Source organism: Staurois parvus, unplaced genomic scaffold, assembly GCF_062004578.1.
Source record: "Staurois parvus isolate SC_StPar_1 unplaced genomic scaffold, SC_StPar_1.0 ptg000832l, whole genome shotgun sequence".
Classification (NCBI taxonomy): Eukaryota; Metazoa; Chordata; class Amphibia; order Anura; family Ranidae; genus Staurois; species Staurois parvus.
The window spans coordinates 4709142-4722416 of NW_028318628.1; the positions used below are offsets into that span (position 1 = coordinate 4709142).

At 44.2% G+C, this 13275-nt stretch overlaps 1 protein-coding gene across 1 annotated transcript in view; it reads left to right on the top strand.

Moving 5' to 3' along the window:
- The first annotated feature begins 2457 nt into the window (after positions 1-2457).
- The window catches only part of TYMP (thymidine phosphorylase), a 52375-nt gene continuing 41557 nt past the window's right edge, over positions 2458-13275 (top strand). Inside the window, exon 1 of the mRNA XM_089655329.1 lies at positions 2458-2746. The gene's annotated coding sequence lies outside the window, so the exon portion shown is untranslated. The remainder of the gene's footprint in view (positions 2747-13275) is intronic.

Below are 13275 nucleotides of genomic sequence, written 5' to 3' on the forward strand. Positions count from 1 at the left end.
GCGCCGTTCCGGTCTTCAGGGCGGACTGTGAGAGGAGCCTAGCTCCCCTCACGTTCGTCACGCTGCCCCGCCTACACACATCCTGACAGCCAATGTTTGCCTGCCCTGGCTGTTTTTTTTTTTTTATCACGCTCCGCGGGCCGGATTAAAAAGGTCCCGCGGGCCGTAGTTTGCCCATTGCTGAGCTAGAGGGTGGTGGAACCGGGGATCGATCGGTGAACTGGCCCAGGCAGAGCCGATGCTTCCACTAGGCAAAGATGCACTGCCACCTAGGGGCACCTGGGCATAGAACAGGCCAGCACTGTGTGGGAAGCCTTCACGTCATGAATGATCCTTCTGCTGAGAGGAAGGGTGACAGAAGGGAGGAAGAAAGGATAGAGGAAGATGCTGGTTGTCTTGAGCCAGTGTAGCAGCTAAACTGCCGCTCCTTCTAATGTTCCTCTCAGACTTAGTCCCTTACTGCAAGCTGGCTGGTGATCACTGCAGTTCCAGCCATTCTCTTTCCATTCATCAGCAGAGGTAGAGCTGTGCTTGCGGAGGAAGGTAATATCTGAATCTGATGTCTCATGTCTGTGTGAGTGTGTGACCTGGCCGGCCATCCATCACATGTGCAATGTGTCAGCGAGGGATGACATCATCCCAATCCCACAGCCTGCTCTTCTAGAGCCTGCTGATCTGTGCCAGTGTTAGTGTGTTGTGTCAGATCTGTCATTGTGTGGGATCGCTCAATTCTTGTGGGGGGGTGGGGGGGGGTGTGTGTGTGTGTGTGCGTGCGTGCGTGCGTGCGTGTGTGTGTTGCTTGCTGTTACAGCGTTTTAGCCCCCCATTGCCTGGGCAATTCCAGCCTGGGATCTGTCAGTGTGGCTCCATCATCCTCCACTCACTGCAACTGTCATCCTGCCACTGCCAGCCACAGATACAGTCCATCCTTGGCACTGATTTTGTCTTTGTCTTTAATATTTGTGCTGGTGGCATCTTATGGCACTTATTTAAAAAAACAAATAGTGGGGGGAGGGGGGGCACAAGTAGTAGGTCTTCCCTAGGACACTAAATAGTCTAGCACAGGTGATGACAGCGCTGGATCCCTGGCCTGGTAAGTGTTTGTATATTAAAAGTCAGCAGCTACAGCATTTGGAGCTGCTTACTTTTAATTTTTTTCATATTGACTGTTCTCCAAGTTGGAATACAGAGACAGGCAGAGTGCCTGTCTCTGAACACAGTGTACCAGTGTTTGTCACTGTTTCCCCCTCCCCTTCCCACCTGCCACTGGTTGTTAGGGATTGTCAGCTTCACAGCCTCCTGGGTGAAGCCTGATGGTGAAGCTGTTACTTCCCCATCAGGTCTGCCTCTCCTTGATAGACAGCAGGCAGTGGGCGGGTCTATTGACAGTATATTGTCAAAGGACCCGCCCACTCTGTTCTGTGAATGAAAAGTGAGGCAGACCTGATCTTGAACTTGGGATAGGGTTCCCCAGGCTCCGCCCACCCAGTTCAGATGCTGTTCTGTTTGACAGCTGTAGTAGTGGGGAGCAAATACACCGAGCGGCCATAATTAGTGCCACCTAAGCAAATCAACAACCAAATGATGTGCAAAGATATGCAATAATCCTAACCTGAACAAATGACTACATTTTCCTGCACTTCAGTCTGATGATTGTAAAACATTGTTCACCCCATATACAAAAGGATTCTGATTGGACGTTCTAATGGGCAGCATTTGTATGCCTCAGATATTTCATAGTCACATTATAACTGCTGTAATCCTTTTAGATCTAAGAAATGAGTTTCATCCCTCTGTTACAGGACCCTGTGCAGTCTGTATGATGGTATAGATCTTCTTTCAGCTGCTATAGCAGAAGACATGGATTGCACTGTACCAATGTCATCTCTACGCTAAAAGCAGCAGAGGGCACAGTCTGCGCTGTACCAGTGTCATCTCTACGCTAAAAGCAGCAGAGGGCACAGTCTGCGCTGTACCAGTGTCATCTCTACGCTAAAAGCAGCAGAGGGCACAGTCTGCCCTGTACCAGTGTCATCTCTACGCTAAAAGCAGCAGAGGGCACAGTCTGCCCTGTACCAGTGTCATCTCTACGCTAAAAGCAGCAGAGGGCACGGACTGCGCTGTACCAGTGTCATCTCTACGCTAAAAGCAGCAGAGGGCAAGGTCTGCGCTGTACCAGTGTCATCTCTACGCTAAAAGCAGCAGAGGGCACGGACTGCGCTGGATCAGTGTCATCTTGGCGCTAAAAGCAGCAGAGGGCACAGACTGCTCTGGATCAGTGTCATCTCTGCGCTGAAAGCAGCAGGGGGCACAGACTGCGCTGCACAAGTGTCATCACTGCGCTGAAAGCAGCATAGGGCACAGACTGCTCTGGATCAGTGTCATCTCGGCGCTGAAAGCAGCAGAGGGAACAGACTGCGCTGGATCAGTATCATCTCGGCGCTAAAAGCAGCAGAGGGAACAGACTGCGCTGGATCAGTGTCATCTGTGCGCTAAAAGCAGTAGAGGGAACAGATAGCGCTGTACCAGTGTCATCATTACTCTACATTCCGGGTCATGTCCCCTGACCACATTCAGCATGGTGTCACTGCCCCCTCCCTCCTCCCGGAACGCCTCTGTCACTCGGATTTTGTTTTGAAAAGGTTTGTTTATTGAAAAGTCCAACCGACTGCAGAAGCATCCGAGGAAGGCTCCCTGATTGAGGGCACAAGACTCACCCTGGGCTCATTCTGCACGGAGAATCCAGGTGAAGTGATTATGGCATAGGCATCCCTCTCCCCTGCAGGATATGCATTCTCCTCTGGCTGGGGAAGGGTTACCCATAGCCTGACATTGTGTGCTACAAGTCAGAGTACAATTGATATTTCTAATATATAGATATAGACTATACTGTATATATTTGTTTATTATTTTTAATACGTTATCTATTTCTATTTCTCTTATATTATTTCTGAACTTTCCAATCTTTACTGTTCAAACATTTTGCTTTCCTTTTAAAGCTCATTTGTACTATTTTCATTTAAATAAAAGCAGTATTGAACCCAAAAGTAAAAAAACAAAAATGTAAGATATCCCAGCTTATCAATCATTAGATGTGATAGATGCATTCGTTTTCCTTTTGGTTTAGTTTTTTTTCCTTCTGTTTTCACCTGGGGATCTGGCCAATAACACACCTTGTATTAGAGCGCCCCCACTCTGTATGAATGAGCACAAGGGGCACTTCTGGGCAGCAGCATTGTCAGTCTGGGGGTAGGGGAGTGTTAGATGTACTAGCAGATTTAGATACACGAACAAATTGAAGCAAACTGTTTCTTTTTTCCTTTTGGGATAAAGGTTTTATAGAAATAAATAAAATCTGATCATTGTAAGCACCCCTGTCAGTGGTAAATGGTTTGTCTGAACCCTCTAACTGCAAGAGATATTCTGTTGAAAAACAAGATCTTTTGGCCAGATCACCAAGTGGAAAGAAAGCCAAAAAAAAACAAATGCAGCCATCATACCTAAGGATTGGTAAACTGCAATATAATACATGTCTGCTTTTGGGTTCAGGCTCTGTTCACACCAATGCGTTTTTTAGTGCTTTTTGCAGAAATGCACTAAAGTCCATTTAACATGGTTTCCTATGGAGCATGTTCACATCTATGCTTTTTTGAGCTGCTGCATTTTAGGAAAGGGTCAGGGACTTTTTTAAAAGCAAAAAGCAGTGTTTTTTGCTACAATTAAGTTCAATGGAGAAGCTGCTGAAATGCATGGTAGTGTGTTTTTGCTGTGTTTTGCATTTTTATTCTGCCCAGCAACAAAAAAATTTCACTTTAACAAAAAACAAAATCTGATCAAAACACAAAGCGGTAAAAACGTATGTAGAAAAGGCAAAACAAACTGCGAAAAGCACTGCAAAATGGACAAAAAGCATAGGTGTGAATGGAGCCTTAATACTGCTTTAGGCTAGGTTCACACCTATGCAGTTTGCGTTTGATCTGTTTCTGCAGTGCTTTTTGCAGATGCATATTTGCTGCAATTTTGCTGCGTTTTTCTTTTTTTAAATTTTTTTTGCTGGGCAGATTAAAACGCAAAATGCTGCAAAACGCACTACATGCTTTCCTGCAGCATCTCCATTGAAGTCTATAGAACCAAAAATGCAACTTTTTGCATTTAAAAAAGTCCCTGACCCTTTCCAAAAAACGCTCCAGGTGAAAACGCGGAGATGTGAACCTGGCCCATAGGAAATCATGTTAAACGGACTGTAGTGCGTTTTTGCAAAACGCTTAGGTGTGAATCTAGACTTAATAGTAATATATTTTTGTTGCTGCTGATTGTCTATCTTGTGCTTTTTGAGCCTTCATGAAAACCTGAGAACTAAATTGAAGTAGCTGCTCATAGCGTCCAATCAGATAATCTTGTTCAGTTTTCCCATAAGATGAAACTTCACTGTTTGCTATTAGTAACAGCTCACAGCCTTGTTCTTTTTCTTTTCTCAAGTTTCTATGCTTTAGTTCCATCATATAAATAGGGTCCTTTCAGATGGGTGTTCCGATCAGATCCATTTGTCAGTTTTTCAAGTGAATCCAAACGGTAGCTCAGTGTTAGTCTATGATGAGCAGGCATATGTAAACAGACATGCATCCATTTACATGGGAGTATCTCAGGGGAAAAAAAACAGAAAAGGTTTACATCCTTTTTACATTTATTCAGACCTAAAGATGGCGGATAGAAGCTTACATGGTGCATGTCCATTTTCTTCCACCTGCCCATAGAGCTAACAGGGGTCCATCCAGTGCAATAAGTAAAAAACTGAACGGACACATCTTACAAACGTGACATCCGTTCTGTTCTGCACACATTCAGCAGGGGTTCTAAGACACAGACAATCTACTAGGACCCTTATAGATCCATTAATTCCATTATCAGGACTGCGTTGTAATTTTCACTAAACCCACAACAGTAAAATCAGTCTGCATATGCAGTAAAGTATGCTTGTTATACTCACTGTGGAACCTAAGGGGTTAATTCTCTGCATTGTGTAAAAAGGATGTTTGATCCTGTCTTCTCTGATCCTCCTTATACTGTCCCCAAAATATTTCCTGATAGAACAGAGCTTTGGGGGCAAGCTGCACATGCTCAGTTTGGTGTGTATTGCCAGAGAGTTTTTTTTCCTTGGGAGAGTGCATGTGATCAGCACAGGACCAATCAGCACTGTCCAGACAGAGGGTCAGGGGTCCTGCAGTCTCATAGGGGAGAATGAAAACTCCTACAAGCTTTAACCAGTGCTCTGCTGAACACTGATAGAAGTCACAAGACTGCTCTAACTGCTGATGAGAAAAGGTATTTAGCAGTTTATATTTACTAAAATAATTGCATTTCCATGTTGTGTGTACTGTGGGGGACCAGATATAGTGAATGCAGGATCCTGGGTTTAACACTTTTAACTAAAATAATTGCATTTCCATGTTGTGTGTACTGTGGGGGACCAGATATAGTGAATGCAGGATCCTGGGTTTAACACTTTAAGTCTTGAAACATTAGTTTTTCTGTGGCTCCATGTTTGAAATTTGTACCAGAGCTGTGTTAGCCATGCAGCGTTCCCAGCATCTGCCTAAAAGTTGTGATTTTTAGATCTGCACACACCTAACACATATGGTATCCCAGACATTCACACACCTTGCATTAATGGCAGCCAATGAATTTAAATGGACCTACGACTGCGCCAAACAAGACTGATGCAACAATTTTACCAGTGCAAAGCACCACAACCATACGTTGTATGCACTGTGTTGGGAAAGATGCATTGTGGTGCAGTTCAGAATGGATGGCACCACAATGCTCCAACTGGCATAGCTTGTGAATCTGGCCTTACCGTAGGTTCACACCTAAGCACTTTCTGCAGTGCTTTGCATTGTACAGAAATGCAGTACAGTTCATTTAACATGATTTCCTATGAGACTTGTTCACACCTGTGCGTTTTCACACGGTGCATTTTTTGGAAAGGGTCAGGGACTTTTTTGAATGCAAAAAAGTTGCATTTTTGTTTCTATAGACTTCAATGGAACGCTGCAGAAAAGCATGTATTGCATTTTTTATGCATTTTGCATTTTAAATCTGCCTAGCAACAAGAAAAATTAAAAAGAAAGAATGCAAAATGCATCAAAAACGTGGCAAAAATGTGGAGAACTGAAAGTGCAAAAACGCAATGCAGAAATGGCTCAAACACAACCTGCATACAGTTGCAAGAAAAAGTATGTGAACCCCTTGGGATTACGTGGAGTTTTGCATGAATTGAGCATAAAATGTGCTCTGAACGTCATCTAAGTCACAACAATAGAAGAACACAGTCTGCTGAACATAATACTACACAAACATCAGATGTTGCCATGGTTTAATTGCACTTAACATGTAAACATTCACAGTGCAGGGAGGAAAAAGTATGTGAACCTTTGGACTTAATAACTGGTTGACCCTCCTTTGGCAGCAATAACCTCAACCAAACGTTTCCTGTAGTTGCAGATCAGACCTGCACAACGATCTGGAGTAATTTTGGACCACTCCTCTTCACAAAACTGTTTCAGTGTAGCAATATTCTTGGGATGTCTGGTGTGAATCGCTCTCTTAAGGTCATGCCACAGCATTTCAATCGGGTTGAGGTCAGGACTCTGACTGGGCCACTCCAGAAGGCGTATTCTGTGCTGTTGCAGTCATTGTTTTGTTGAATTACTTGTATGCTTTTGGTCATTGTCCTATTGCATCACCCATCCTCTGCGGAGCTTCAGTTGGCGGACAGATGGTCGTACGTTTTCCTGCAAAATGTCTTGATAAACTCTGGAATTAATTTTCCCATCAATGGCAACAATCCGTCCAGGCCCTGAGGCAGCAAAGCAGCCCCAAACCATGATGCTCCCTCCGCCATGTTTTACAGTGGGGATGAGGTTTTGATGTTGGTGTGCTGTGCCTTTTTTTCTCCACACAGTGTTGTGTTTTCTTCCCAAACAACTCAATCTTGGTTTCATCTGTCCACAGTATATTTTGCCAGTAGTGCTGTGGAACATCCAGGTGCTCTTTTGCAAACTTCAAACGTGCTGGAATATTCTTTTTGGACAGCAATGGCTTCCTCCGTGGTGTCCTCCCATGTATTCCATTCTTGTTTAATGTTTTCCTTATTGTAGATGTGTCAACAAAAATGTTAGCATGTGCCAGAGATTTCTGTAGGTCTTTAGCTGACACTCTGGGATTCTTCTTTACCTCATGCAGCATTCTGCGCTGTGCTCTTGCAGTCATTTTTACAGGACGACCACGCCTAGGGAGAGTAGCAACAGTGCTAAACTTTCTCCATTTGTAGACAGTCTGTCTTACCATGGACACATGAACATCAAGGCTTTTGGAGATACTTTTGTAACCTTTCCAGCTTCATGCAAGTCAACAATTCTTGATCGTAGGTCTTCTGAGAGCTCTTTTCTGCGAGGCATGGTTCACATCAGACAGTGCTTCTTGAAACCAGTAAACCCAAAACAGGTGTGTGTTTTTAAAGGGCAGGACAGCTGTCAGCAACACATCCAATATCATCGCACTGATTGGAGTCAAGGTTGGCTCACTCCTGGCTCCAACTAGCTCTGGGAGAAGTCATTAAGCTAAGGCCTCACATACTTTTTCCTCCCTGCACTGTGAATGTTTACATGTTATGTGCAATTAAACCATGGCAACATCTAATGTTTGTGTTGTATTATGTTCAGCAGACTGTGTTCTTCTATTGTTGCAACTTAGATGATGTTCAGAGCACATTTTATGCCCAATTCATGCAAAACTCCACGTAATCCCAAGGGGTTCACATACTTTTTCTTGCAACTGTAGGTGTGAACCTAGTCGCAGACACAGGGCCGTGTTCTGCTAACATGGTGATGCACAGGTGTTTCATCCATTCCCATGCAGGCAGTTCCATTGTTGTCAATTAGGATGCAGCGGCTGCACAGACATCAGCACTGCCCCCAATATGACACCAATGCAAGTTCGAGTGTACAGCCCCGAATGCACCTTGAGTGAATTCAGGGACACGCACTTGCACCCACTTGGATGTCATATTGGACACAATGGCTGTGTCCTTGCAGTTGCTGTGTCCCAATAGACAGCTGGCACAGGGATGCACAAAACACCTATGCATCCCCATGCTGGCAGAAAACAGGCCCTGCGTGGGTCATGTATGTAATTGCCCTGTATGAACAAGGCCTTTAATGCATTATGATTCTGTTTGTAATCTGACAAAGGAAAATAAACAGTTAAAATGATAGATTTCTCATGACATGCTGCTGTCACTTGAGAATTCATGTACTGCTACAGTATATTAAATAAAATCTGTAATCTAGCACAAACAGACTCCAAAGGGAAAAGTAATTCCCATGAAGTATGTGCCACATAAACTTTCACTGGGTTGGCTTACTAAAGGAACAAACAAAGTTTGATAAGTGAAGAAAGTCAAACAATGTTTGTGAAAATCATCCAGTTATGTAATTTCACATGATTGGGCACTTAATATACCTCTTGGCCATATTTGTTCAATAATGTCAGCCAACATCCATGACCCTTTGTTAAATTCACCTGCGAGCCCGAAATCTTTCCGTTCTAAGGCATGGCTCACATCTGTGCGGGTGATGCCACTGCGAGACCCGCACAAATACCTCCACCCACACAAAGGAATGCGGGACCCGCGGGTGGCTGCCATTAATTCTAATGGCACGCACTTGCACTGGAAATCACAACCATACTGAGAACCTCAGTTTCCGTGCGGGCTGCTATTTTCTGAAGAAGTGCAGGGACTTCTTCCCTGCTTGTCCTGGGACACGGGAGTCCTTTCAAATGAATGGGCTCTCGTGCCCATGCAAATCGCAGACTTCACAACTGCACATATGTGATCCTGACCTTATAAATGTCCTTTGAGATGGACATTGGATCTTCATCGTTGGAAGATGTGATTGACCATAGATTTACACTGTGGAACATTTTTTTTTCTTTAGGGGGCTGGCTTTTTTATAAAGAAGGCGTTACAGCACAAAATGCTTGATCAGTGCGGGGCTCAGGTTGCAGAACTTGGGGATGGTTATCGTGTAACTATTTTTGCAGCTTCAGATAACATCTGTAACTGCACTGTTCAGGCACTGTAAATATCTGTGGCTGTTGTCTCTCAAATACTCTCACTTTTCTATTTCAAGATAAAACCCATCTTGTGTCTCCCTCTTATTTGTCAGCCTAACCAAGCTGCTTACATGCTATCCAGCCATTAAACAATATTTGTGGCTGTTGCCACTCAGAAAATACCCTGGCCCAAAATATTGGGCCCACACACATGAGACAGCGGCAGCAACCTTAATTTATTCTCCCCTTTTAATAATAATAATAATAATAATAATAATAATAAATTTGGGTTACTGGCCGTTTAGGATGTACTTCTTCAAGAAATAACTACTATTTACTTACATCCAGATGAGGTTAAAGTGTATCATCTGCATCTCTATGGTGCTTCTAGGAAGACTGATACTGTATTTCTATTAAAAGGCTGAGGAGACTCAATCTAAAACAGCCTTTTTCAACCAGAATTCCATGGCATCTTGGGGCGCCTCCTGGGTTCCTCAGGGGTGCCGTGGCAAAATTCATAAAATTTTCCCAAAATTTAACAAAGTGTCCACAAGCTAGCAAGTGGATTAAGCCTGCCTTTTTGTTACATGAAGCCACAGATTTGTATTGTGCAGCATTACAAACAGCAGCAGGTGTCCGGAGAACCATTGAGCAAATTGGGTGGTCCTTGTTTGCCCCTCTCCTGACCCTCTGTCGGCTCTAGGGTCATGTTCCTGGAGTAAGGAAGAGAAATTAAGGAAGAAGAGAAATGCTGGAATACTAGTCAGTACCAGTGTGGATCGGTGTATATGCTTTATTAGAATAAATGACCTGTAATGTTGGGTGTCCTACGTGTGGGAATGTTGAGTTGTGTAAAGTTATTAGTTTTAGCTTTTTACATTTTACAATGGGGTGCCTCGACATTGTGCAGAGTTTTAAAAGGTGCCGTGATTGAAAAAAGGTTAAGAAACACTGATCTAAAGTCACAAAACCTCGCTACAGTATTTCTCTACTAGCAGAAGTGGAACTCTTTTTGGATAAAATAGAATGCTAGCTCTAGGAACCAACTTCCCAATACATTGACAGCAGTAATAGCCTCAAATTCAATGTAAATTAGGCCATACTCCATTAGTTGTATTATTTTACTTCAGCACACAAACACGGTGGATAGAGGAATCTCTCCTACGGAACATTGTATCCTGACAGCGGCATCTGCTGCTATAGTACCCTGAACAGTGGCTATAGCTGGTTGACCAGAGCCACTGATAAATAAAACATTTTACAACATGTCCTTTCATCCATTCCAGCATGTCTCTTCATCCCTTCCACCATGTCCCTTCACGGATTAAATAATCGACTTGTGTCGAGAAGGGACTGCAACATACTGATTGAAATTTGCCCAGTCCGTACTGAACCAGATGAATTTTGATCAATGTATAACCATCTTAAGATTCCAAAAATTTTTTTCATTAATCAGGAAAATTAGGTTTTTTGATTGCTCTTGGTGTCCCTGTTAGAGATTTCCCTTCATTTTTTTTCTTTTCTTTTCAGACTTTTCTGACAAGAAATTTCTTTAACTGAATGCAAATTTTCAAATGGAAGTGGAGTACAAATTATTTTTCACACTGAATATCCAATTATGTGCAGATGAAAGTAAACTGGAAATTGTTTTTCACATGATTGGATAATTGAAGTGAATATTCTCACAGTTTGTGTGAAGATCCTAAACGTCTTTAGTAAATGAGTCTCAGTGTGTAGACTCTCCTGTTGAGCCGGACACACATAGGGCTCTTTATGACAGGCATCCTCACACTTGTCAAATTAGAAGGGCTATGTTGGTGCAGCCACTGCGATCCCATAGACTTACAAGGGCTGCCTGCATGTGGGACCTGGACAGCCAATTCGCGGTGTACAGGGCTCAGCCCCCATGTGAATGAGGCCTTACAGGACCTACCTAAATGATAAATTACATTTATTTTATGTTTAATCAGGCAGGCCCTCACATGCATAGTTGCTGGAGATTGTACAATTAGAATGGACTGTGTGTAGCCATTTTCAGATGAAGAAAACCATCTAGTTTTAATATGTCCAGGAGCACAACACAGGCTACATTGATCAAATAGCAAAGTGTCTGGTGAGGGAAGAGTTGGGGCTCTGACATAACTCCCATTTCGAAATGAGTCTTCAGTAAATACAGACTATAAAAGAGGTGTTTATTGTTCATGTTTCATGCTTGCGAAGCACTCTTGGATTAAGCTGAATAGCTCTATATACAAATTTTCCAGGCAAAGAGGTTACTTTGGGTCAAATTGCATAAAAACTGCTGTATGAGGTTACATGTGACCTTTCAGTGCATTCTTCTCCTGGAGATGCTCTGACTGTGACAAATGCAGCCAGTGCAGCCGTCCGAAATTTTGGGGCCCCTTATACAGCTTTAGGCCAGGGCCCCCAGGGCCTGACCACCAACATTCCCCAGGGCCCCCCCCCCCCCACTGGCCATCCCACTGAATCCACCCACTGGCCATCCCACCAAGTCCTTCATTGCACCCACGTTTATTTTAACACTCTTACAACTTAATATATCCTCCATCCCATGTGTCCTTCTCCAGTCCCAGCTCCTTCATCCCATGTCTTCCTCCCCCTCCAATCCAATCGCCTCCATCCCATGTCCTCCTCCTGCAGTCTCATCTACTCCATCCTATGCCCTCCTCCTCAAGTCCCATCTCCTCCATCCTTTGTCCATCTCCTCCAGTCCTATCTCCTCTTCCTCCTCCAGTCCCATCTCTTCCATCCTATTTCCTCCTCCTTCAGTCCCATCTCCTTAATCTCATGTCCTCCAGTTCCATCTCTTCCATCCCATGTCCTCCTCCTCTAGTCCCATCTCCTCCAAAACATCTCCTCCTCCTCCTCCGTTCCCATCTCCTCCATCAGATGTCCTCTTCCTCCTCCATCCCATGTCCTCCTCCAAAACATGTCCTCCTCCAGTCTCGTGTCCTCCTCTCCCTCCAGTCCCGTGTCCTCCTCTTCCTCCAGTCCCGTGTCCTCCTCCTCTTCCTCCAGTCCCGTGTCCTCCTCCTCTTCCTCCAGTCCCGTGTCCTCCTCCTCTTCCTCCAATCCCGTGTCCTCCTCCTCTTCCTCCAGTCTCGTGTCCTCCTCCTCTTCCTCCAGTCTCGTGTCCTCCTCCTCTTCCTCCAGTCCCATGTCCTCCTCCTCTTCCTCCATTCCCATGTGCTCCTCCTCTTCCTCCAGTCCCGTGTCCTCCTCCTCCTCCAGTCACATCCCCACCCCGATCCCATGTCGTCCTCCTCCAGTCACATCCCCCCCCCCCGATCCCATGTCCTTCTCCTCCTCCTCCAGTCACATCCTCCCCACCATGTGTCCTCCTCTTCCAGTCTCATTTATCCCATCACATGTCCTCCACTTCCAGTCTCATTTATCCCATCACATGTTCTCCACTTCCAGTCTCATTTCCCCCATCACGTGTCCTTCTCCTCCTGCCCATATATACTGATCATATATACTGATCATATACAATATACTGATTCTATATTCCTATATACTGCTCATACATCCTCCTCCATCAGCTGCTCCTGATTAAATATCGAAGTGACTTTTTATTATCTCTGATGATAGTTCTAAAACACTTAAAAAGCAATATATAGTGAGCGCTCTCAGATGTATACAGCAGCTAGAACACTTCAGGTAACCACAATACCTTTAAAATATACGCATATCAATACAACAAAGAACAGTGCAGCGCTCAAGAATTATTAACTGGATGAAGACAAAAAAGTATATATAAATGTACACATATAAAGTCTATGCAATATCCGCAGTATTGTCTGATAAGATGAATATACTTCCGAGGTATGTACTGCCTTGAAATAACAGCAATGCGCACTCACCAGAAACGCATGGATTATGCGCATATAGGAATAATCATCCCAGGTATCCGATCCAACGAAGACCGAGTGGTGGGCGTCCTGTTCACTGTGGGTCATCAGAAACAACACGACAGGTCCAGAGGTCCCCTTAAGGCTAGTCACACTGGTAGTGTTGATCCCTCTTCTGGCTGGTGAGGGCACCCTTTCTGTGGGAGTAACAGCTCCAAGAAGGAGCCCCAAAAAACAGGTGCCAGAGATAGTGTAGTATGTTCTTACGGTGATTTTATTAGTCAGACAT